Source organism: Chlamydotis macqueenii, chromosome 5 (assembly GCF_036417535.1).
Source record: "Chlamydotis macqueenii isolate bChlMac1 chromosome 5, bChlMac1.mat, whole genome shotgun sequence".
Classification (NCBI taxonomy): Eukaryota; Metazoa; Chordata; class Aves; order Otidiformes; family Otididae; genus Chlamydotis; species Chlamydotis macqueenii.
The window spans coordinates 15,068,252-15,095,792 of record NC_141560.1 but is presented as its reverse complement, the minus strand read 5'-3'; the positions used below and the strand labels follow the sequence as shown (position 1 = coordinate 15,095,792).

The following is a 27,541-nucleotide window of genomic DNA, read 5'->3' as shown; positions in this document are numbered from 1 at the left end:
ATTTCAGAAGGTCAAGTCATTGCCTGTAGACATATCATTGTTCATGCATTTTCCAACTCATGCTACCTAAGAAATTGTGGGTGGTTCTTGCCACTTAATTATCCCCCCTCATCCCTTGTCAAATAAAACAAGATAAATATACATTGGGTTTGAGGGTGATTTTTGGTCAGAATTTTCTATAACATATCAGTTCCTTAGGCTGTAAGGCTGTGAGTCCACCCTTTTCTTGAACACAGCTGGTTCTGTGGAGCGTTATGATGCATATACAGAGTCAACAGGAGAGCCCTGCTTGGAAGGTTAATGAATAAATTATATTTCTCCTCTCTATTCATCTCTTCTGATGTTTGAGTGAATGGTTGCAGCAATAACAATTACTTAACATCAACTTATATAAAGGAGGTATGTATCATGGCATTGCACCTGCATGCGTATAAATTGCCCCAGTTTTATGGGAAATGAGGTACTATTGCCAAAGATATTCATAAACAAGGAAAATAAGAGGAGGAGTTCCTGAAATTAACTCCACGTCACTGAAATTGCACAAATAGCAGAATAGCAATGTACTAAGGCTTTTTTGTTGTTGTTGTTGTTGAGTTTTTTTTCCTTAATTATTTAAGGGGCAAACATTTACTAATCAGAATTAGTGAGCAGAACTTCAGAGAGTTTCAAAAACAAACAAGAAGTTCTCGGCATCCCATTTATTTAAGCTGTATCTGTATTGTCCTTCTAAACTGAAGGTTGTAATTTTCATTAAACTATTGAGAATGACTATTTTTCTTATAGACTGCTGGAAGACATGGAAAATTTCTGACTATAGGTTGGATGGGCCTTTGAGAATGACCTCAGGCATTGATCAGCATGGCTACATCATGAGTAACCTTAACTAGTAAGAGGACCAACTGCAGAATGTGCTTAGACTGAGTAAAATATACTTGGCTGGCATGCTTATTGCATAGCTAATAGGGAATTAAGCTGCTGAAGCATTCAAGAATACACCTCCAACACAAAATTTAAGTGTCACCATAGGACATGTTAAGATAATTTTGCTTAACTTAGGTAGCTAGGACAACAAGGTGTGGTGGTACATACCTTGACCCTGCCTGTGTTGTCCTGTGCTTGCAAGCAGAACTTCACTGGTGTTACTGGATGGATAAAGGTCAGGTATGCTGGAAAATATTCCTTGATTTTGCTGTGTAAAGCTTCCTCACAAGATTTGCAGGGGGAGCACTATCTGCACCAGGCCATTTCCATAAACATTTCTACAGGTCTGTGTTCTGGTTCTGGGTTCCAACTGGTCTAAACAGCTCACTGAAATGAGGAGAGAAAAGCAACTTTGCCTTCATTTTCTTAAAGCATTTACAGTAGCAATGCAGTTGATGGTTGCATATTGGTAGAGCGCTTAAATATGGTTTAGTTTAATATCTCAACACCAGCTGTATGTACAGCTCTTCTGTTAAGCAGTCAAGTAAATCCTAACCCTGGGTCGGTACCCTTAATTTCCACGAGGGAGTATAACAATAAGTTCTTAATATTTTTTTTTCCCTTTTTTTTTTTTTTTCTTTAAACAGGTGAACTGTGACAGAGTTATTTTGCAACTTAACAGGTTTGCAAATTATTCTCATTTCCACCTTGGCATTACTCCTCACTGAGCCGATTTAAGTAGTGTTAAGTACAAAACAATTTAGCAAGGTAAGGTTGGTATATTCACAAAGCTAGATTAATGCACAAGAGCAATTTCTGGCATTGGTTAAACATCTCTACTACTGAACTTCGTAAAAGTAGGATTGATGAGTTGAACTATTAGGTGCTGAAGTGTAGAGCAAGAAGAGCCGAAGTCTTTCGTGTGATAATTGAAATCATTTCAATTCATTTCCTTCTTGGTTGGACAGAAACATGTTTTCAATACTGAAGAAATCTTGAGGGAATCCATTGACCTAACCAGTCATATAATGCAAGAAGTTAATGGACAAAAATGATATTCATCTTCACTTTATAATAGCATTTTCTTTTCACAGAACCAAAATCGTACAAAGGCAAAGTATATTATAAGAGCAACTGCTACTCTGGTAGATACATGACCTTTGTTTTATGTGACAATTATTGGGTTGGTGGAAAAATAAAATAAAAAACAACACAAATTTTTATGCTAAGATAATAAATTATAAATTATGAAAGTCTAAGGCACCAAGCAACTTGTAAGCAACAGTCCTGTCTCTTAGCAACGAGCCAGAGAAAGCAGCTTGTTGATACGAATAGAGCAGACAGGATTGTTTTGCAATGATTACCACCAAGGAACTAGGAACAACATTTTAACACCTGCCTCAGGGCACTTCTGCACCTAGCTATCCATCTCTCCAGTGGCCCACAAAGCCTGGGCTGGATGCCAAGCGGCTTCTGAGTCCTGCCTCCTTCCCAGAGCTGGCCCACTGCAACAAAAAGGACCCCAGAGGAAAGATCAAAGAGGTGGAGTTCAGGTGCGTTGCACACTTGCGCCTGCTTCTATTTCTTTATATGCCTTTTTACAAACAATGCGTGATCATTAGTGTAAATGTTTATTTTTTTTCTCTTTCTCTGCACATTTAGTGCTCTGTGTCACATCTACAATTAGGATTATGAATTAATGGAAACAAGTATTTTATATGAAGCCAACATTTTTTTACTGTTGTTTTATTCTTAAATACCCAACATTAAGTGTTGGAGCAATGGTGCAATCAGAAGCACCTAGTTGTTATTTTGCCATTGTGCTGGTTTCAGAAACACACAAAGAAAATATTTCCAGAAATAAAGTGCAACAGAATTGGTGTGCTAAGTCCCTGGACTAACATTAAAGGTGGCTCATTCATCGTCCCAGGTAGAACATTATGACAGCGAAGGGAAGCAGTAGAGAAGGATAGTAAAACTTAAAGAAAAAAAAGTTGATGTGAAATGCAGGCAGATGAGGCAAAAAAATCTTAGGAGAGGAGTGAAAATGAAAGACAGGAAGAGAAAGAAAGGAAATAAAATAGTGTGAAGGTGAGAAGAGCACACAAACAAAAGACAAAAAATAGGAGAGTGGAGAACTAGAAAAGAGAAAGAAAATATCAGTAAGACACACATCGCTTTGCTGTTAGCAGAGTGCGGGGAGAACAGCTAAAAGGAGAATTTAATTCTGATCTGCTGGAAATCCATTATTGACTCATGAGACCTGGCAATTCTTCCAGTCCACTCTAAGCCTTAAGTGAGTTTTAGTGCTGATCAAAGCCTACAGGCCAGCTTAGCCTATAACCCTATCTATCTCCACATTATACTTGAATTTATTAACCAATGAAACTGTGCTAACCACATTTCTATCAACATAGCTTTCCTGCTGCTCACTGGAATGAACATATGCCAAACTTTTTTTTTTTTCACTTTGGACCAAACTGCCCTATACTTGCTAAGGTTACCTAGAACTGGGTCAGAATATATTTATTAGGATGAGGCATTGGCTTGGAGGTCAGACTCCCATTTTAGAAAGAGATTTTTGTGATTTCTTTTTCTAGTTCTGTATCCAGAGCAGACTGATTTAAACTAAATTTGCTAAATATAGCTACTGCTGTTGCTGCATAGAAACATTAAGCAAATGCATGGGTTGATCCACCTCAAGAAACTATTTGTTTTCTGTGGTGCAAAATCCTGAAGGAATTGGTCATTGTGTCTCGTACGATGTTGAGGCTCACCAGGCAAAAGTGGGCTTTCTCCTTCACTTTTCTTTTGGGTGATTGAATATGAAGTCCAGCTCGCTGCACATCCTTATGTGAGATAGTTTAACACAGTACCTCGAGGCTCTACGGTCCCAGAATGCAGTGCAGCTCACTGGCAGTAGTTCAGCTGAAGACTAAACATTTGGCTCTGTGACAGCAGAGCTGCCAAGAGTTGGCAACAAGAGACTCACAGGGAAGCAGCAGGCTGCTAAACCCTTTCACATTTTTAATTAGATCCACACACCCATGTCTTTGAGCTATCATAAATATACAGATGACATAGGGAGCATTATTTGGGGTAAGGGAAAAAAAAGAAAGAAAAGAAAACTGTACTCTGCTATCTCTTACCTTATTAAAATAATTTACCTACAGCTAGTCTTTGGAACTGAGGCGGGGGGAGGGGCGGGGAAGAGGGTTGTGACATTTAACTCAGATAAAAGTCTCTCCCTGACTACAGTTGAATTCATCCTGCACATTGGAAATGCAGGGTCCTGAGATGACTGACATGCCAACTCTGTTGCAACAGCATCACCAGAAGAGGGCATTATTGGCAGTAACTCCAGTGTACAATTTCCCAGAAGAGCTATACATTCAAGCTTTAAGTATTCTTAAGTGTGTATCTTGCTATGATGTTTTTAAAACTCTTTGTATTTTCCCCCTTGTGCTGTTGTTACTAATTTCTAAGCATACCTTGATAGATTCAAAACTCTTTCATTTATTTATTATTAATTTCTGTGAAGACATTTTCCCAGTTCAGTTCTTCCTAACCTTTCTTCCTTCCTGACTCTCAAGTTTTGCTCCCTCCTTCAGGATAATGATGAGGTTTGCTTGGTTGCTTAATTTAATTCATTTTTTTTTTAATTAACTATTACATAGAACAATTCCTCTGCCACTCGTCACTTTTTTATCATCTGACACTGTTGAGATCTACAGCAATAAAGTATTAAGTGTATTAAATACATTTAAAACTGGCAATTGACACTATCATATAGGACAGTCTGATGCATAGGATTAAAAGAGCTCTTCTTCTGTCCAGGGACAGTGGCACTCAAAGTATTGTCTCTTGTCTCCTTTGTTATAAAGTCTTAACATTTGATTCAGAATAGAAACTGTAGCTGTATCATCAACCTGCAGCATGAAAACATGCACAAAGGATCTTTGCAACTGGCCCTGAAGGGCTAGGGTTTTCTTCTTGTATTTCTCCTAATTTTAAAGAAAATCTAATAAGGAAACAAAATCCTTAAAATGCTGTAGGGGGAAAAAGGAATCACATGTTGTCCCGCCTGCAAGCACAAATTTTATAAATAGACACTACAGCAAACATCAAAGAAATTGCTGCACAGAGAAACCAACAGATCATGTATATTTTACATTGCCCATTTATTCCGAACTGTGTTAGCCACACGCTGCCAGTTAACTCTGAATGTGCAAACCACAGTCCCTCCATTCTGGATATTCAGAAAATTCTTCATGTTATCCTCGCTATTTTCTTCTGTATAAGTTAAGCTTAGCCATATCTTAGTTCTCCTGATTTTCCCCTCTATACATCACCACAAACTGTGGAGCACAGAGTGACCCAGTCCTTTTGTATGCTTGTGAGCTCATGTCAGGTCCACAATACACATTTTAACACACAAGTTCCATTTAGAGCAGAATTACTATAAACTGTCATGTCCCAGGAGCTTTATATCTCCTCCAGGATGGACTTTGCTCTGCACCAAAGAGCTGAATGTATAGGAAATATCTCTGACAAATGGAAACAGGAGAAGGGTTTAAGGAGTAGGTTGGCCCTTGGGCTATGCAGAACCAGAACTACTTGAGGTAGTTTCCTCCTCACAAGACAAAGGAAATGTTCACCTTTGACCTTTCTTGGTCTTGCCTTTTCTTTACTCTTTCTTATGTCCACCAGAGTATTCTTGCAAAATGCTTTGATGCTCTACAGGGCAGCCAAAGGGAAAGGAAGCATCTCAACGTCTTGACAGAAATTCAGTCTCAGTTGCTAAGAGGTATTTAATTGACAAATTTAATTGGAGGTGGACTGGGCCATGACAGACCTTCACATAAGAAGGTCTTAAGGTTGTTAAGTAAGACATAAGTCAAGGCTGTTGAAACATTGCGTGGAGGTTTTTTTTAATATTTGTAAAATATTTAGCAAAATAAGACTACTCCCTTGCTTTGGGCTACCAGCATATAAGTGAATGAATAAAAATAAAAATATATATGAATAAAGAGAAAAATAATTGATCCTTTTATCAGTGTTGCTGTTGTTAGTAATAAGGCATCCTTCTCAGGGGCATATTCTATAAGAACTATTTATGTTGAAGGGAAAAAAGAGAGAAAAAGGAAAAAAAGATTTTACAAAAAGATGACTAAAGAACCTGCCCAGCAAATTAACCCCAGTTTTCCACCAAACTACCACATGCCAGAAGCTCAAGAATGAACATTTCACAGATACAGATACAGAAATAATATCTGCTAATAGTAGTTCTAATAATACTGCTTCTCATTATTAGCTATGGTATAAAACATAGTTTTCTTTGACAGCAAAACCATACTGTTAATACCTTCTCTGTGACTTTTATCAGGATTACCTATGCGAATTTCAAGGTAGTTAATACAGGCGATTTTGTACCTCAGTTACATGTATCTTATCTGGAAGAAAACATGTTAGCAGAGATGTATTCTTTAATGAAGCTTGAGCTTTAATTTATCAGAGATTGAAAAGAAGGAGTGGTGCCTCTCTTTTTCCCTCTCGCTCTCTCTCTTTCTTCCTTATTTTCTTCTGGAAGGTACCTATCTTGATACTAACCAGCCCCAAGCATGTTCAGTATAACTGTCCAACGGTGGTAAATACCTATGCTGATTCATTAAAATTCTTGTTGAGATCAGATCAAAACCCAGATGTCAAATCTGTGGTCTGCCCATGCAGGTTTACCCACACCAGCTTCCTTCAGACCTGCCAAGTTACCAGGCCTCTGGCTATTAACAGTTTGATTCACAGGTTTCAGCAGAAGAACGGACAAGTGGAAATCAAGGATGGAAAATCCTGCTTAAATAAGCTACTCTATGTCACTGCTGGAAACTTTGCTAAATTTACAGACTTTGCTGTCATCAGTGCTAAAAGAGGTTTCTGTGTACAGCCTTTGATGCATCGGATCCATGCAGCAAGCTGTTAAGAAAGATGGGGTAGATGGGTGTGATTTCGACCTTTCCAGAATGAGTCATGCCTCTGTGGATATAGAAAGACCTAAATCAGAGTTCACGCATGTTGGTGAGAATATTTCAATCATCTCCAGCGAGCCTTGGGTCAGCCCTAAGGTGAAAAGAACCAAATACGAGGGCTTGTGTTTGTCCCCACCACCAACCTCCCGTGCGTACATACCCATAGAATGAAGTAAGACCACGTAGGCCTGGCGTTTGACGTTCTTTCGCAGACAGAAGGGAGAGAGGTTACTCTGCTGATGTTTTGAACCAGCTAGGCACAAGCTGTCCCTCAAACCTGAAGCTGGGTAGTGTAGCACAGTGGTGCCTATTAACTCCTCTCCCCGCAGAGATCATTCGCCTGTGTGTGACATATGAAACTTCAAGCCCATGACATTTGGTTCAGAGCTGGTTGTACATGTGAGGCTTGGAAAACGGGCAGAGTGAATGCGTGTCTGGCTGTAAAACATTGTCAGCAAACTGTAAGTGAAACACGATCTTCCAGTGCCTGAGTAAAACCCAGTTTCAGCGTTCCCCCTTTCACTGAAAATGAAAGGCAGGAGAAAACAAAGCAAAAAGGGGTTTGTGCCTTTGTGCTGCCACGAATCTGGCCTAGGGATGCTCTGCTTTGACTCAGCCACCAATCAGTCTTTCTTGGGCTTCTTTACTTACAAAAACAGCTGAAGGACAGGTAGGTTTTAGAAAATCCACCCCTTGTTCCAGTCCACCCTCCTTACACCCCAACCAGGAAGGCAGCCCATATGCCAGACCTTACAGGGGCAGTACTCAGCAGGGAGATCCTGCCTAAGAGCCCATCACTAGGTGCTGCTTGGTCTACTTGCACTGGAGAGGCCAGATTTGTGACCTGACAAATTGTGCAATTGAAAGTGTAACTCATACCTGTCCCCAAAATTTTCATCATTTGTCTTACACATTGCAATGCAATATTGCAGAAAATATTTTTTGGCTGTGAAAAGCTCAGTTCAACCATGTTTATTTCCCTGTGCTGCTCCACCTAAAAAGGCAAGTTCAGGAAGTATTTATTTTAAAGTAAAGAGGCAGTTTTCATAGTCTCTTTCATCTTTTAATGAGACACAAAAATACACTACTTTAAATCAACAGCACTGAATCCAATTAAAATATATGAGAAATGATATCTGTTTTGCTGTCAGACTTTGCAGATGCCTCATGTCTTACAGACCAAAAAAATCCTATACACTTGCTTGTCAAAATAAAATAATTTAAATATTAACATTTTTCTGTTTCGTTATTTTAAAAAATCATGCTTTATAATTGCTAACGTATATTCATATTGTCCTCATTTCTGTCAGCAGAATATTCTAAACAACCCCATTTTAGCAAGCAAATTTACTACAGTTATAAATAAAGTGATTATGTTAGCAGCTGTAAAATATTGCAAAATACACTGCTACTATTTCTCCAGTAAATGTTCTAAACACATCATTTCACGTATTACATGCTATGAGCATGTCACAGTCCAGGGTTAGGAAGACTACTTTTCCTAAAACCAGCTTTAACCAAGTCAAAAGCTGAACTTGCTCCCACAGAAGTCACAACAATAAAACTTCATTTATTTCACTCTTGTAGGACTGTACTTGCAGCAACAAATTCCCAAACAAATAAAATGAACACAAGAAGCTCGCTTCTTGAGGCACCCAAGAACTCCCCACCCTCTTCTTCCCCAGCAATCCTCTCATCCCTAACTTACTAAATATCAGGAAAAAAAAAAGTTCAAAGACTTTCCTGCTGTAGGGCTACGATTCTGAAAATACAATTTATGTGGTGGGTTTTTTTCCAGTCAGAAGCACTGCAAAGGATTTATTTAGTGGGCCTTTATTTGAGTAGGACTAGGAATAGCCAATTTTAGACTTCCCCTATACTCTGTCCTGAAGATTGTGTCAGTGCACTGGAGACTGAGAGGGAAAAATCCCTCTTGCAGTCTTTGCAAATTTTGTCTCTGACTTCAGAGGGGCCACATTTTCTCTCTCAGTAGTCTCTTGTTTGTAGATCACAGTATCACCTTAGACCTTTTGGCCACAATATTGCACTGGGAACTTTTATTTAGGTTTCTTCCCTTTCTTCTCCCCTTGCCCCTTAATGCCCTTCTTTTAATCTGACTTTAGAAGAGTGTAAGAGAGGAGTCAGTCACCAAGGACAAGGACTGGAAGTTCAGAGATCAGAGTACTACCCTTTACCACAAATACATCTGTGGATTAAATCTAGCAGGGTTCAAAGGAAGTCTGGCAGGACAAGCTTAGTTCAGCTTGCCTCAGCCTTTTCTCCACTAGAAGAGTTTCTTACAGATACCTCAGCCATCAGTTCCAGATATCCTATAAAATTGAATAGGCACTGAGGACACACTGACGCTACCATACAGACACCACTGACTGAAGCGTGTAACTCACTGCCGAAACACAGTAGCAGAACTGTGCAAACTAATCACTGCAGCAACTATGGATTTCAGATTTAGCTTGTCTTCCACTGACAAGACATCCCACCCCACTTCTGTCCCAGAGGTACCAATTCTGCCAGTTAAACTTCCTAAGATTTCCCTTCAGCCATGAACCACAGCATGCTGAAACTAACAGGAACCTTTCCTGCTCCAAAAGCTGTTTCACAAAGGGCAACTGCAAGTCTTCTCCCAACCACACCCAGAGCAAGGTTCCCTCATTTATGAAATGCCCATAACAAGGCAAGATGTTTTCATTCCTTCCTTCCCTGGCAAAGTCCCAGATGCAAGCAGCAACAAGCACAGGAAGGTTGATACATAATCTGCCAAGCCTGACTCCAGCATTCTTCACTCCTCACATGACAGATAGATAATTGGTCAAAACATCTCTGACAATGCTGCAGTCCCTCTAACATCAAGGTAGCCTGTTTTTGTACAGAAAAGCTCCATCTATTTGTTGCTGCCTCATCTATTTGCCCTGAATAGCCTCTAGATATTTACTGTATTAATCACCTCTCTTTTTTGCTTCATTTCTACTCAACATTATCATTTCTAAATACAGAAATTTTGTTGTTTACAGGCACTTTCTTAGAACAAAGTTAACATGATTTTTCTACTAAAATTAAGTATGCTGTGTGCAGTTTTCTTAGAAATTGTGCCCTGGCTACATCTAAGGCAAGAAACCCTCCAGTGATCCAAGATGATTCTGAGATGATAACAAAACCTGCGGTGAGATCAGTTTTGTGCAGGCTGAGAGTTTCTGCATGGGCATTTTGCCTAACTCAGAACTGTCCTGTTTACTTGTGTCACCTTCTTAAGAAATCATATGCACAGTTATATACTGTAATTTGATTTTGAAAATATCATGCACCATGTTTTGTTTCTCACTCTTTCATTCTCATTTCCCATATTCCTCTGAGGTCTGACTCTTTTGTTTTGTTTTATTATACAGGACAGCACTTTGGCCAAGAGAACACTTGGATTCTAGTCCCAACCTTCCATTGACCTTCTTGGTGTCCTTAGGAAATCACTTCACCTCTCTGTATCTCTGCATCCTGTCTCATGCCTTACTTGCAAACACAGAGAAGACCATATCTTTCACTCGGTATTTGCCTGATGAATTTGAATGGGATGCTAGTAGAGAAAGTAAAACATCTGCTGTTATAGTCTCAATAAATTATTATAACACACATAATTCATAAGCAATGCCATTAATGTTAAGGGCATGTCGTGATTTAACCCTAGTTGGCAACTAAGTACTACACAGCCACTCACTCACTCTTGTGGATTGGGGAAGAGAATCGGAAGGGTGAAAGTCAGAAAACTTGTTGATTGAGATAAGAACAGTTTAATGATTGAAATAAAATATAATAATAATAAATAATAATAATAATGATGAAAAGGAAAACAACAAAAAGAAAACCCAAGAAAAACAAGTGAGGCAACTGCTCACCGCCCGCTGACCAATGACCAGCCAGTCTCTAAGCAGTGATCACTGCCCTCCGGCCAACTGCCCCCCAGTTTATATGCTGAGCATGATGTCATATGGTATGGAATATCCCTTTGGCCAGTTTGGGTCAACTCTCCTGGCTTTGCCCCCTCCTAGCTTCTTGTGCACCTCCAGCCTTCTCATGGACAGGGTATGAGAAGCTAAAAAGTCCTTAACTTAGTGTAAGCACTACCTAGCAACGACAAAACCAGCAGTGTTATCAACAGTACGCCCATACTAAATCCAAAACACAGCACTATACCAGCTACTAGGAAGAAAATTAACTCTATCCCAGCCAAAAACAGGACAGAGGAATATTGTGTAAGGCAATGTTCTATTTGTGTCAATGTCATAATAAGGAGAAACCATATTCATCTTTCTCATCTAGTTTGTGTGCATGAAATTTAAAGAAAAGAAAAAAAATGGACATACTGATATTGTGGTGTAGAAAACTCAGCCAGGAATTTCACCAAGTTCTTTTCCAGAGAAAGTAAGTTGCTGGGAATAAATATATGTCATGAAGAAGCACAAACAACCAAGCAAGGCCTCTTCCTCTTTTTTCTTCCCCAGAGGTCAATAATTACTTCATAGGACATTTCAGTGTCTGTTTGTGTTGGAAAAAGTGCGTGTACCTGTGACTGAGATGAATAGCAGTGGTATTACTTTAACCCCATTGCAGAGATGCAGTGTTGGAAGTGTCTGATGTGAGGCAGATCCAATAAAGCTGATGCTACCACTGCAGCTGAGGGGGTAGAAGGTCTACTCTTTTAATGATTTAGCCAATTCTTCAGCAATCAAGGTTCAGGGCCACTGGTGAGTGTCTACTTGTATAGTCACATCCATGGTGAATTCTCATAAGCATATGAGAATAAGCCTCATGGCTTTCAGCACTGCAAAGCCACGCCATCTGAATCTGTCAGCTTCTGGCACAGCTTCAGGATTATAGCCTGTTGACAGAGGGCTGGGACATGAGGCATAATAAGGTGACCTCTTTTAAGTGATCCTTTCAGGAGTTGTACCAGTTTCATGGGACATTTGTTTCTCCCAGGATAAAAGATACTACTGGGTCAGCTAATAGGAGGAGGAGTATTATATGATGATGGATGTTTGAAAATGGCACACCAAAACAAAACAGCACACCCTGTTTCTCCCCCAGGGGAGATAATGGAAGAACAAACCACATGTGACAATGTCAGTCATGTTGCTTAATGCATGGCTCTGGGACTTTCAGATACTACAGTTATGTGGACAACATAAGAACCTCTTTGGGGTTACATAGGACAGTGATAAAATGATGAAAACTTGAAGGTCATGGTCCAGATTTTTAAAAGATTACCTAGAAAACCTCTATGTCATCTTTTCAACATGATAATTTTTACCTGCATGCTGGTCTAAGAGTATCTCAGAGGAGCCCTCCACATGGTTTCTGTAGAAAATTTGTGGAAAACGAAGGGATTTGTGAGGAATTGTCACTGACTTATTCCAACCTCAAAGATGAAAAAAAAGTACAATTATTGTCAAAATGTTCCATTTCTATATTTTTTGAAAGAAAACTTGTGTGCTATTTAGTGATAATTTTCTGCTTTGAGATCTTAATTTTAATATTAGAAGAACAAAGAATCGAAAAGATAAAATCAAACCAAAATTTTTCAAAATTGTTGAAGGTAAAATTTTTATTACAAATTTTTAAAATTGAAATTATTTAAGAACATTTTACATATTTCTGGTTTTATTCCTTATTTAATTTTATTTTGATCTCAAAAGCTTTCATGTGTTAGGAAAATTGTTTCTCATCCTACTTGGCTACAGAATCTCTGTTCCCAAAATACTGTAGAATATCACTATAAAGATGACTATGTGGGTTCTAGGGTATCTGTGGTATTTTCTACAGAAAGGCAGTCCTCCACCAGCATCTTTTGATGTGTTACAGCAGTGTGCTGCATTTAAAATTAACCTGAATATCTAACAAATTGTTTGGATCAGGCTTTGGACAGTAGACCACAGAAAAAAAAAAAATACTAAACCAACATAATTTTCCAGGTCCTTTACAATCACAAAAAGAATTATCTAAAAAGTACCTCTGCTTTTAATAAGGAAAATATGTACACATGTATGTACTGTATTTTTGCAGTGATACTTAAAACTTGGGGAAGAATTAGCATAAAACAGAAGACATGCAATTTCTGACATAAAAACTTGAACAATTCTCAAGTAGAAAAATAGCAAAAGAAAACGCAGCCAAGGTTTCGTTCACAAGTAAAGGCAATGGCAAATTGTTTCATAACAATTTCACATTGTTCATTCATCTTGTTCTTCTATTCCTCAAACTCAAACCATGGATGAGAAATAAGGGACAAGAATGCAAACTGCCAAGTGGTAAAAAAAAAGGCAGTAAATAACAAAATACACACATCCAGGTGCCTGTGTAGTTTAAGTTCTCTTGAATAAGTCTTTCAAAGGGAACCAATAAATAAAGTTCTTTTGGAATAACATAATACATGAGTTTCTGGGTACAAAAAAAAAAAAAGAAAAAGAAGAAAGTGAAGAAAAAGCTGAATACTTGTTATAAAGCATTAACCACATTCCTTTCAATACAAATAATCCAAATGAAATTAGTTAAGAAAACAAGTTCAGAGATATAACTTATGTTGAAATTATAAAGGCCACCACTCAGACTGTACATTATCTATTTAAAATATGCTTATATTATCCACCATGTCAATGATATTTATAAAATCTTTCTTCCATTTTCTTCTGTGATTTTATTTTGGATCCATGGCTTTTCCCAGTCTTCAGCCCTCCACTAAGGGAAAGTGGAAAAAAAATACTTAGAAAGCTGAAAATGCCTATTCAACCACCTTCAGCCTCATATGAACCTTTCAGCAATTTACTGGAAGAATAAAGAGCCAGGCAATCTTTAAAGCATCTTAATTGTTTTCTGAGTGTTATAGAACCCTTGGGAGATGTGACCCTAAGTTGGCTGTAAATCACATTCGATTCCATGGGCTGTGCTGTTCCTCCCTCTATAGAACATATATGATGTTAAAGTAGATTATGAAATCACACACATACTTATTTCAAATGGACCTTATAAGTTCCTGGCTTTACTTTTTTTTTTTTTTTTCTTTTCTTAAAGAAAGGTAGGAAGTGGATATGAAAATGGCAGGGGAACAAATGGTTGCTTGAGAATGAAAAAGGGTGTGAGAAAACACTAATTAATCTGTCATGACTCTTACTTCTTTTCTAAGAAGCCCTAGTCAATCAATCTTCTTCCAATCTGTCTACCATTGCCCTTTTACCACCAGTATATCATCTATTCACCCACTAACTCATTTACCAGTTGTCTCCATTCTTTTCCTTAATTAAAACTCTGCCAACCTGAAATGGTTCAAAATCTCCCTCCAAGTTATGCCAAACAACTTCTCAGAAAACTTCAGCACACACCTATCCTCTAGGCTGAGAACGATTTCTCTCCTTATTTAACCTTACCAGAGCTCAGCACCACACCCTTGGCTCTGATCCTGCCCAGTAACCACCTTCTCAGTCTCCAACACAACAGCACACAGCATACTGTCCTCTAATACAGATAACCAACTCTTGGACTCAGATTACTTTTTCCTTTTATGAGACAGCCCCCACTGCCCATAACAATCCTGTTTGTTGAGGTCATTGAAAAATCTGCAGCACATAGAATAGGAAGAAAGAACTGAGGATCTTAACCTTTGTCTCTATAGGGAAGAACAAAAACTACCTTACTAAAGCTTGTCTCTCCTCCATCTTATGTTTGTAACTATAAGGTAAGAGTTTTTCTTTCCAGAAGATCAGATCCTTCAAGGGTTGAATCAATTCCAGACCTGAAAGAATATGCCAGTGCTACTACCCTCATAAATATACTAGTAGCTGAAACTTAGTTTATTAAATCTACAGTAACCAGCTGCTCCTCTTCCACTCTGCACAGAATGCACATACTCTGGCTATCCATATCAGTAGCTTACATGGGATAGCGAACCACCAACCAACTAGACCTAGAACAAGTAACCACTCCCAGTCAAAACAATGGTGTTTATAAAGCTGTATGCAAATGGCCTCATGGACAAACCTGGGGCTACATTCATTCTTCATGCACACTGTTGCCCATAGAAGCATCTACTGGGAAACTGAGGTAGGATAATACGGTGAAACTCCATATTAACAAACTGAGTTAATTAAATACAAATTACAATACAGGAAATTACATTTAAACATAAGAAGCAACATTTCTACTTTAATGGTGGTCAAACAATTGAACAAGTTACCAAGAGAGGTGGCGTAGTCACAATTCTCAGAGATATTCAAACCCCAACTGGACAGGGTCTTAGGCAACCTGTTCTTGTTGACCCTGCTCTGAGCAGGGGTTTGGACTTTGGACTAGCTGATCTCTTGAGGTTCTTGCCAATCTCAACAACTTTTTTATTCTTTATTCTGTGAGTGCCCTTTGTGCTTTAGTACTTTCTCAAGGGCAAATATATCTGTCATGAGGACAGTGGCACTATGTATAGTCTCCATCTCTCCCACTGTTACTGTGGTGGTCAAAAGCAACTAGTGTAAGACAAAGACCGCAGAGTTGTTTCTGTAAAGACCCTTGATGTTAAATGCTGAAAGGGCAGATGGAGGTTGAAGGAGGCAAGAAAACCTAAATGTGCACATGAACAGCAGAGCTGCAAAAGTACTGTTGGTTCTGGAGACTGACCAGGTCCTGTCCTGTTTTGAGATCAACTCTGTGGCATGACCTGGAAGTAAGCTATGATTTCCCCTATTTGGTGCACAGCTGAAGCACTGAGGCACTGCACCGCATTGAGCAGGGTAACTATGTCCCGAGGTCTGACCTAAGATGCCTTGCTCTCTTACCAGCTCCAAAGGGAATCCAAAGTAAATGGATTTCATCCCTAGGATAGTTGCCTTACTGGAGTGCCTAAAGGCACGTGTGTAATGTGGACTGATAGGTGGCACAAATGCTCCTAAAGCTGCCTTAGGGTGCTAAACCGTCACACCACACCAATTCAGGACTCCCTTTAATGCTCCAAATTCTGGCATCCCATTTGAGGAAAACAGTATTCCCATTACAGACTCACAAACCAGGTGGGTTATATAGCATTAAAAAGTTTTTCAGCATGGAAAAACTTTTTGTGTGGGAAAAGCAAATAAGTAGTGGAGAGGCATAAAGCATCCACCTCGGTTTCCTTAGCAGAGATTAAATGCCAGAAATTCAGCCAATGCTAAGAACAACTACGTAGCACTATGCCTGCAGTTCCCTTGAAAGCTGAGTACAGTCTGTTGCCACTTTAATATTAGAATTAATTGAAGAAAATTGAGAAACTAACTCAGATTTGACCTCTGGATATTCTCCTCAATAAGTTCAGTGCCCAAAGGCACATAAACTAAGGAAAATTATTAACCCAGTAGGTGCTGGCTTAATATGCCAGCTACAAAACAAACACTCTGCAGTTTTGAGGTGGTTTATTTTGTTCCTAAGAAGCAATATATCTTGCTTCCCAGGAAGACAATGCAGTTCTATGACATGTGGTTACAGTACAGATGGAGTGCTGGTTGATTGCATAATGGTCTGGTGTTGGAGGATTCAAACGTGAGCTGTCTTCATAGATTGGAAGAGTCTTTCTTGCACCATTTCCAGTTTTTTTGTCACTCATAATCTTTGGGGGAATGCTTCATGAACGAATAATGCAGCTGCCCTGAAAATGTTCCACTGGAGCTGTCAACCAGCTTATTAGCACACTTACTGACACTGGACACAGCTGAGTCTCTTTAAACACGCCAGTCTTAAAGTAAAAAATAGTTTTATTGAAGGATGTACTTGGCATTTTTCAATATTAAAATACTAAATAAATAATGGCAAGTTTTCCTTTAAAATTTTAAAATGCAACTGTATCTATCTGGACTAGCTTTGCAGACATGCATTAATTCATTTAGATACAGCATCTGAAAATCTGGCTCTCAACTTGTCAGTAATGTGCATCTCCTAATGAACAGAGAATTATCACATTCCATATTTTCAGTTGCTAATGACCACTAAAGGCATAATGACCACTAAATACATAAATATTCCATATAAAATTTAAAATCGGGGGGACCTTTTTTCCCCCTAAATTTGTGATTATTTCTACCTTGTCAGTCATTTTCCAGAATATGGAGTACTGCAGTGTCCAAGACACTATTTTCTGCTTCTAATCAGACTAAACATATATAAAGTTAACCACTTTAAGGAATGCAACTTCCTGAGGACCTTGTGAAATTATCACAGTTCCCTACTGTAATCTATGTCCCTTTCTTAGTGCTGTGTTATCTCAAGTATTATCTAAAAATATCATTTAAGTGTCTTTAGAGAGTCACTGGGAACAGAACAAATTTCCATTTTGAAGACGGTGCAATTGTGACCAATCTTAGAAGAGTGGATGGGAACTCATAGGCCACTCATCAAGTGATCTCTGTTTCCTGAACTCATCAGTTTTACCCTTGCTATTCCTTGTCCGTTGTGCCAAAGGTGCAATTCTGTCGTGGAAGGTCATGCTCAATGCAGGAGAAGCTGTATTTAATCAAGCTTGTGTCCTACCAGCTGAAAGCTTTGAATAATCAGACTGAAGTTGAGTAGGAAATTATTTTTCATTCCTGAATATTCTTATGGCATTAAGAACTGTTATCTAAACAACAACAACAAAACCACAATGCCATTGCAAAGACATTGTTTTCTAGGATGTCTACCCTGTGTAAGGCACAGAAGGTAATGCTTTGATTATACTTGGGATTGGTGGTGCTTCTCAAGCTTTGGGAGTATACAGAAGCATGTAGACTTCAGGAGCAAGCAGGCAGACTGAAGAGATTTTTGCATATGAAGAAAGTTTGAAGGAAACAAGTTTGTTTAGATAAAAATGGGCAGAGGGGAAACATAATATATTTATTCTATTCTGTAATTCAGTTTATTTTTAGTTCTTAGTTTAAAGAAATCACAAGGCATTGTACTCATAGGGTATGTCCCACCTAAGTCAAACTCCCCACCTCAGCCTCTGGAAATGCCAACTGCCAAACTGTCCTTTTCCTAGGCTTCAGCAACAGCAATGGTAGCAGTATCCTTGGTGCTAATTTAACCATCTCTCAATCTACATTAGCTGTAGCTCCGGAACCAGAGATGGGAAAGAAGCAGCTTCTTTTGTAACAGTGAAGATGGGAGGAAAATTCCCAAATCCAACAAACTTCAGTTGGATGGTATGCCATAACAGGTCACATATTCATGGTTTACAAACTTGCTTACTGGGAGTCTTTCAGACTAAATCACAATATCTGTTAGGGATGGTATACATATAGCTGACTGTACATCTTGGACAGGGCAATCTCTTGTGACTTGCTACTGCTGCAACTCTGGATTTCAGTGGTGATTTTCCAGATGAAAGCTGAAAATCACAGTTTTTGCTAAAAAAATCTGGAAAAAATAATTCATTCTGATAAAGTGTTTTGTTTTCAAAATCTAAAATGCTCAATTAATCCTGATGCAAAATAATTCTGTAATTCTTATTATTTTTCTAAGCACACATTCACAGAATCTATAATTTCTCTCTTAGAGAATATGGAATGTGGTCAACTTCAAAATCTTGTCCCAGAATATTTTCAAGTCAAATTGTTTATCAAAACTGCTTCTTTCCTAGGAAAAGAATTTTATTAAAACAGTTATGGGCTAAGGTGTGTAATTAGTAACTTAACAATCAGTACTAGTCATCCCAGAATATAGAATTTCAATGGATTCAGTGACAAGGCACTAGGTTTTTTTCACCTAGGATTCATATGATCTATTCCTGTGTACAGCACACACATGGAGGTCCTGAGCTCCTGAGTTGCTGAGGTCTCTAAGTTATAAGCAAAAAATTTTAAAGTAGAACCTTTAACTTGACTAGAGTGATGTGGTTTTGGCAAGTATTTCTTTTGTTTTCCACTAGCATGGCAAACTTCTTGCCTAGATTTAGCTTGAGCCAGAGACTGCTCACATGAGCACTGGTCTCATTTAGGCCCTGAGACAGCGAGGAGTTAATGATGTCGTCATAGGCATCAAGCATCCCTACATTCACCAAATACTCCTCTGACTGTAGTAGATTTTCAAAGGTATCTTTTAAATAATACCTTTCCTCCCAGTGCTTTCAAATTATTTTGTAAACTATGGATGTTGTACTACTGAGATGGAGCCCCTTTTTCAGCTTAGGAGAGTTTAAGAATTGTTTAATGAATCATTGTCTCAATCTTTAACAGAGGGGATGCTCTTTGTAAGGTCTTCTCTGTATTGGGAGGATTAAGAATTGATTTGGTCTCACTGGCACTTATAGGAGCAGATATGACCTATTCCCAGCTCACTAAACACTCCCTTGAGAATTCCAGATATTTACAGATGACCCACCACTCGCCTCAGCCTCCACCTCCCTGCATCCTGAGCAATGGTGGAAACTGAGACTCCTGTCACACCACCATTTTCCAATGCCTCTTTATATTCCATCAGGTCAGATGGGGTCACTGGTCTTTGATCTACTGTATTTCTTCATTCTTGTTTGAAACTACCCAACCTTTCTCACATTCCCATAACTCATGACAATGAAAGCAGCAGCTCTCTGCTCCACTTCCTAACTAATAACTTCTGGTCAGAGTGGGAGGGAAAAACAGCTTTACAATAATATAGGATTTTCTGTTGGAAAACCAAGCACTAATAACTTCAGGTTGTGCCCTCTTACTCCAGGAATACCTACAGACCACCTCTGTTTTTCCTTTGCCTGTTTATACTGCTCTTCTTTTCTGTGCAAGAGCAAGAAGCAGAATTTCGCTACCTTTGTGATTATTAGCAGCCCTCAGTTCATACTGATTAGTCCCAGTGGCAGAGGGTTAATGAGTTAAGTGTGCTTATTCAATTAAGCCACCTCTTTGTTTTAGCTCACATAAATTTTAACCTGATCGCTTCAAAATTACCTTTGGCACTATTCAGTAATAGAATAAATTGAATAAATTGAATCAAAAGAAAAATGAATGCTTTCTTAGTTCTTAAGTATGTGTGTACTTGATTTGCCCTCAGTGAAATAAATGGATGCAAAGCTTAGTAGAGGTACTGTGATCTGTTGATATACAGTTTACTTCATGGAATATGAGCAAACTGGAATCCTCTTGGGACCTAGTCTGATGCTTGGAAGTATTTGACACTGTTGTGAATTTTAGGTTGTTTTCAGCAAAAGTTACTCAGTTATCTATTTTCCTCACAATGCCCTAGGAATGCACCTTTCTTACAGCAACCCCTTCAGTGCAGTAACTTGGACAGAGGATGAATGAGCCATTTCACTCATAACACTGGAGCACCTTTTCTAACACAGCTGCAGAATATAGTAATTTACTTTCTCAAAGCTGTGTTTTTGGAACTGTAAAACTGTCCTGGATGCACACTGCAGCATGGGACACCAACTGATGGCTACAGTTAAGGAACAGTGGAACACAAGAATGTTTTCTTCTGTAAATAAGATGTTGAAAGAAAAGCTACTGGATACCAGTCCATACTTCCCTGCAATGAGCATTTGGCATACTGAAAAGGTATTTGATTTTGAATGCTGATTATCATTGAAAAGCATCACATTTGAATCTCTCTGATTAAATGGAGGACTTTCATAATGGCATTACTAATTACATTTGTATACACACTGCCCTTAAAAACACCCTCTTAAGGTAAGATTCACCTCATCTAACATTAATCATTTAAAAATTAGGCATCTAGTCTAAGCCAATTATCTCAGTTGCCTCTGTATTCAGTGAAGAGAGACAGACACATTCAGAGCGTGATTCATCCCACCAGTCTTAGAAGGGGATGAATCTCTTGTTGATTTATTCCACTTATGTCATGATGTCATCAAACACAGTTAGATGAAATGACTTCTGCCCTGTGTGCAAATGATAAGATGGATGAAGAAAGAAAAAAAAAAACAAACCCACAAACACAAAAATATACCAAATGAATGAACAAAATATTTCCAGTAATGCCATATGAACTGTTTTTATTAAAAGTAATGGAATGTTATTTATCCACCTCAATTTCTTTACATAACAAGGATAATGTCCTTAAAGATGATGACCCTCTGCTTATATTCAACAGTACAGAGAATACCCCAGACCTGAAGCAAACTGAAGCTACTGCGCTAAGGAACTTTTAGAAGGCAAACAACTTAAACCTCCCTGTACAAGAATGATTTGAATCTGTTCTCTTGGAGATGATTGACACGAAGATTCCTATTGGACTGCAGTGATTAGACCTCTGAAAATGTCTGACATGTTTTGCCGTTTCCTCTAACATCTGCAGGTAACTTTCCAGATGGAGCCTACTCTTTTTATTCAGAAACTTTAGGAAACCTGGCTCTTCGGTGACTTTGCTATTGATAATGTCATGCAATGGGATGTTTACCTGATTCACTCCCTACACTGCACATAACTGGCCTTTCTTCTGGACTGTGTTCTTCTTAATCATATGCCTTTAAATCAACCTGTAACTTGCCCTGGGGAACATTCAGAAAAAGAATCTTTCAGACTAAGTGTTTCAAGGGGAAAAAGAGAGTTTTTATGTCCTGTAAAAACATAAAATAAAAATATGAATTGAATTGCATTAAGATCCTGCACAGAATAAACTCAAATTAAAATAGTGCTAGAGATCACTTACTTATTTGGCAGTTTAATCTGGCCTAGGATCCAGAACTGATTGCTGAACTACCTCCTAGAAACGTGATCTTCAAATTTCATCTTATTTCCGGAGACCTTGGCAGCACAAACAGGCAGTACATCACTCCAGCTCTATCTCTGCTGCATTGGCCTCTGGTTCTGAATTACAGCATCTATCACATTCTGGCTTTTGCTTGCCAAGCTTTTAAAGGTGTGCTCTTGCTCACTGTACCTTATGAATGGCTTTCCCTTCCATCATTGGGCCTGCTTTTGAAGTTTACTGATATCGACTTATAAAATATTCTGTCTCTGCATGCCTACCGCCTTTGACTACCGTGTAACTGAACATACGTGCATATCGCAAGTGTCAAGTCCCAGTTTGAAAGTGCTTTTTCTTGCTCACACAGACTGTGGAAACTTCTGCCCATAAATATCTGAACCTCATAGGCTTTTAAAACTAGACACAACATACATCCTTTGGTTAAGATCTATTTATAATTAATAACGTGGCATGGACTGGCAGATTCTTCACTGAAGAGACTACAGACATAAACTTTCTCTATGTATATATGTATGCATATGTATCTGGAGATGCACTCTATTTCTCTTTTCAGTTTTAATACCATCATATATCATATTTGTTTTTAAATTGTGCTTTACTCTGAATTTTTATTCCATAATAAAAAGATGAATTTTGCATCTTGACAAGAACTAGCCTCAAAGTCACATTCTCACTCTTTAACAGCCTGATCATGAAGACAACCCTGTAGCTTTCACTACTCTCTCCCTGGTTCTGTTGCATGTTACCCAAAATGTTGAGAATAACTGAAATTATAAAATCTGTTGACTATTCAAAAATTGTCTTTTTTTTTTTTCAATACTATAGTGTTATTGCAATACAGTGCTTTATACCTACTAGGCATTAAACTTAAATGAGAGTAATTGGGAAGAGCTAAGCTCCAGGCCTGAGATAAAACGCTGTAGTGAATCATCCACTACATTCTTGTCCATTAATACATAACTATATGCCATGAGAGGCTCTGTCAATACTACTGTGTCCGTGCATGCCACCCAGTTCCCTCTTCTGGGATGTGCTAGTATTTCCCATAACTGGGAAATACTTGGAAGGACCAATCTCCTTCCTCAGCCTCCTTCCAAAGGAAGTATACGTGTACCCTGCATAGGACTACAACATTGTCTGCAGAGGTGCTAGTCTAGATGATGAGGAGTGCTAAACTGCACTTTGCCTTTCATCAGATGGTCTGTCGAGACACAGCCTAGGATACCTAGAATGCAATAGTCTCGTTAATAAGATTGGCAGGGTGTTCATATCTGCCTAAAGTAATTATGAATGGACAAAACTGAACAAAATCGTAAGGCTCATGGTCTAGTATATAGAAAGAAAAAAAGTGGAGATATGGTATAGCGTAAATATTGGGCCATGCTGTATGTTTTCTTAACTATTTGATATCTGTAAATGCATTTAACATACATAAAACCAGACTGGCTATTTTCCACCTGTCACAGCCTTCAAGGTGAATACTAGAAATACTAGACCCACAGTATAAGGCAAGAGTTACTGAAGCAAGCTGTTGGGAATCCACTTAAAGCAAAAGTAAGAGAATTAGTCAAAATCTAAATAGAAAAGGTGTTAAGATTCCACTAGACCTTTTCTTTTAGCCAGTTGGGATGCAAACATTTGTGTACATATTTCAGGAATAGTCTCACTTGTGAGATAGCCGTATAGCTCTACTCTTCAAAAATTTAAAAAAAAAAAAACAGGCTTTTTTTTTTTTTGTGTAAGTGCTGTCTTTATCTTTCATTAATAAACTAATTGATTGCGTATTCAGAATGATATTTTAATGTAAATTCCTGATAGTTTTCAATATACAGTGATTATTTAAAGAAATGAAAAATATATTGTTAGCAGAAGTTGGAGAAAATGTCTTTGGAAAATGCAAGAGACAGGGAATCTGCAGAGCAGATTCTAAAGTCTAAGCAGAAGTAGTCAGAAATCACACCTTTGGCTTCTCACTCCAACTTGAAGCATCTCTGGGACTCCTTTAAAAGAGAAAGAATGGAGGAAATAAATAACTTCGGACCTTTCAATGAGGCAGACAAAGTAGCATGTCTACTATCATTGTCCTCTTTAGGAGCCCACAGAAAGGCATCTGTGGGAGAACAGGAGATCTGAGATCTGTAACAGCTGACCCTTCTCTGAAGAGGTGACAAACGAGGGAGTCCAGATCAATGAAAAGTTTCATGAAGAAAACACCCACAAAACAAGTGGAATTGCAGGCTTCTTGTCTATTCAGCTAAAGAAGGTGTATGACTTAATTTAGTCATTCATTGGATGCTGAAGAATTAGATCCTTAAATTACATCAGTTGGTGTTAATAACAAAGTGTCAGTTCATAGATAAAAACACCGGGACTTCATTCCATTCTTCTAAAATCAGAAAGTCTTTGAAACAAAGGATTAAATTCAATGCCTGAAGAATGGCAAGTGAGATAGGGAAACATATGCAAGCTGCTATATACTCAGTTAAACCACCTTTATACACATGAATTAGGTGCAGAGAACTAGGGGAAAGTCTACTTCAACAATGGAAAAACATGCTGCATTTTTATATTGAAAAAGATCACTGAATTGCAGTGGCTTGTAAAACTGGAAGATATCACAGAAATCCTTTTTTTCTTATGCAGCTCCTTGCTATATTCTTTGAGAAGGGGAAAACTTTTGGCATCGTTGTTATTACAAGCATCATTACTGCCACTTTTCCCTTTTGACAGGACATTATGATGTATTACCTCACTTTATCGCAGTTTATGTTATTACATAAATGCTAGAAATGACAAAGTTTGGAGAGCATAGGTATTCCTAGAAAGTGCCCAGCAAACCGTAATCATATTAAGATAATCTGGAGACTAGAAAAAAAATTGTTAGTTGAATAGTTTTGTGTGGTTCAAACATATAATGGTACTTTTAGATCATTCACTTGCTGGCTGCAGCATCAAACATTGGAAAGGGAGTAACATCTAAGGCAATGTGTAAAAGAGACATTATATCTAATTTTCTCCTCTATTATTACATATTTATTTATTATTGTTGATTTATATACTAGTAATAGCAAGAGGTTCCAGGCAGAGATCAAGCCTGAATTTTAGTGGAAAAAAAAAAAAAAAAAGATTCCTGTCTCATTTAATCCAATACGAAGCGTAAGACAACAGGAAGATACAATGTGAGAGGAGTAGAAGGAAAGTGACAGTGATGATTATTGCAGTAAACAACAGTCACCAATTACTAGTCATTGTTTAGCCTTTGTAAAATACAGTGCCTCTGGAAGGCTGGTAATTGTTGTCTTTAGATCCGTCTTTAGTTTCTGTAAACTAGCAATGTCCTTTACAGCTACTTGGAATATGTTTCTCCTGAATCGAGAAACATAGAAAACTTCATATTTTGTCTGTATGAAAAAATATAAAAATAATTCACATATTTCAACATATTAGGTTCTGAAAGGCCCACATAGATCATCTAACCTGACCTCCCGTACATCTCAAGTAATTAATTTTCTTTTAATTATCTTTGTTTTAATCCAGATAACCTATTTTAACTAATGCAGAGAGTCATTCTGCTTTGATCCAGAAAAGTTGGTACATGAAGTATTCTTCATTTTCCTTAGCTAGTTTGTTGTTCTGGCTAACTACCTTGATTGCTAAATATTTTGCCATGTTCCTAGTTTAAGTTTAGCTGGCTTCACTTGCCAGTCATTAGCTGCTATTATGACCTCCTCTGCTAGATTAAAATGTTTGTTCGCAGCTGGAGTCATCTTCCAGGAAGGTAAATCAGGGCAGTTCTCAATCATGCTTTGGATAAATAAAGTTTCTCTGTTCAAAACACTTTTTCCAATTTCAGAATAATTTTTTTTTGTCTTTTTTATATCTCCTCAGCTTTTGGACATCTTTTCCCCCTAAGAGAGACGCACGTACATAATGCAATAGTCCAGCATCTTTTACACCAACGTGTTATGCAGACACATAACCACCCCCCTGTGCCACGCTCTGTCCCTAGCATGTTGCTTATATACCAAGGTGTGCCTTAGTCCTTTTTGTCATGGGATCATGTATGCAACTTAACTTGCTTGCCCACTATGACTGTTAAATCCCTTCCTGAGAAACTAGACTCAGGATGCACTGTCCATTTCTCAGTGTGGTGTTCCTTGTTCTAGATTGCAGTATACTTTGCTGTTTTAAAATACACATTGCTCAAATGAACCCACTTTGCTTTGTCCTCTCCTGATCACTATGGCAGATGCTACCACTTTTCTCAGTAGTAATTATTTTTCTTTATTTCCAGTCATTGATAAAAAATATGAATATCTTCAGGCCTATAGATGTCACTTTGAATTCATATTAGAAATCATTTGATGTTTCACATTTAACACCTATTGTGTCAGATCTGTCAATATGCTGTTCTTAATATGTTCAATATATACTCAATTTACACTGTATTGTGCTAAGTTTTAAAGAGTGTCTTTCGGTACTACAGTGTTTATCAGGTGTCCAAATATGTTGTTGCAATCACATTATTTAATTTTTCAGTCCAATCTTTAATTTCACAACAAGGATATCCAAGGCATATTGGGCAAGGGTTGTAGACAATTTCCCTTGGGTTTACTTATTCAAACATTAAGAAAGCAAACAGAGAACAAGGATCAAAATAAGGTCTCCATGATGATACACACACACTATGTCCCTTTGACAGTGTGAACTTAAAATGAACACAACATGTTCTGTAGAATAGCCTTTATATATTTGAACCTCAAATGCACAAAAACCAAAAGGATAATAATTATGTGGCTAAATACACCACAGTTGGCTGTGGGAGATGTCAGGAACTTCCTAGTGAGAGGGAAAGTGCTGTAGCCGAAAACCTCAGAAGCTGATTTTCTTAGATTTTCTGTAAATACAAATGCTCTGTACTGTGTTTAAACATTTCAGATTAGCTGTCACAATTCTCTGACTTCTGCATTTATTTGTCTGAAGAAGGTAGGTGCTGGGAAAGCAGAGAGGATGAATATAACTGTTTCTGCTGGTTTTTTGTACTCTGTACTGAGGTCTTGCCATGAACAGATTCCAGCAGGGAACTAACATTACAGTATCAAGACATAGGACCTGATTCAAGTTACAGTCCAGTCTACTGCAGAATGAAATCAGTTGCACTTCACACTTCTACAATCTCCTCTCATCTGTAGAGATCACAACCCTGTCCTCTTTCATTCCTTTTTGGGGGTGAGAGGAGGAATAACGGAGCTTTTCCAGGCACCCTATCTGTATGTAGCTCCAGCATGTATCTCGTGCTTTCCTTGTTTTCTTCTGAACCAGGAAGAAAAGTCTTTCTATTGAAATGCTAATAGAGGAATAAACTCTATAATAAGACTGCATCCCCTTTGGGCCTACATGTAATTTACACATAAAATGAAATTGCACATGGCCTTGTTTCATAGCATATTTGTTTAATTATCTTTCTTAAAAAGCTTTTTTCAATTAATATTCAATATTTAAAAAAGGAATAAAAATGTCAATTTATCTGTGTACCTGATAATTAAGTATAGTTCGGGGAATAATTACATTATCTAATAGCAGAAATTTGTCCCGCACTAATAACTGACATTTTTCAACAGTTTTGCTTGCTTTCTTGTTCTCCAAGTGCTCTAATTCAAAAGAAGTTTACATTCTGCATGTATCAGTCAGTACTCACTCATCATACCAGACACTGATCAGTTGACCAAAATGGCTCTGCCTTCCCTGACAGAGAGTCAGGAAAGAATGGACCAATCCAGGCTAGCTTGAATCTCTCCAAGAGGGCTGTGTCTACAGTTCTTGTATATACCAGGAAAAGTATAACTAATAGAGCTAAGAAAGTATTAAGTTTTTCATGATCT

General features: G+C 38.1%; 1 long non-coding RNA gene across 1 annotated transcript; it reads left to right on the top strand.

Annotated features, from left to right (window-relative positions):
• The first annotated feature begins 2,322 nt into the window (after positions 1-2,322).
• On the top strand, positions 2,323-22,308 carry LOC147600499 (uncharacterized). The gene is made up of 3 exons (XR_015258767.1): positions 2,323-2,474; positions 20,191-20,485; positions 21,042-22,308. It is a non-coding gene; the product is annotated as an uncharacterized LOC147600499 (long non-coding RNA).
• The last annotated feature ends 5,233 nt before the right edge of the window (positions 22,309-27,541 follow it).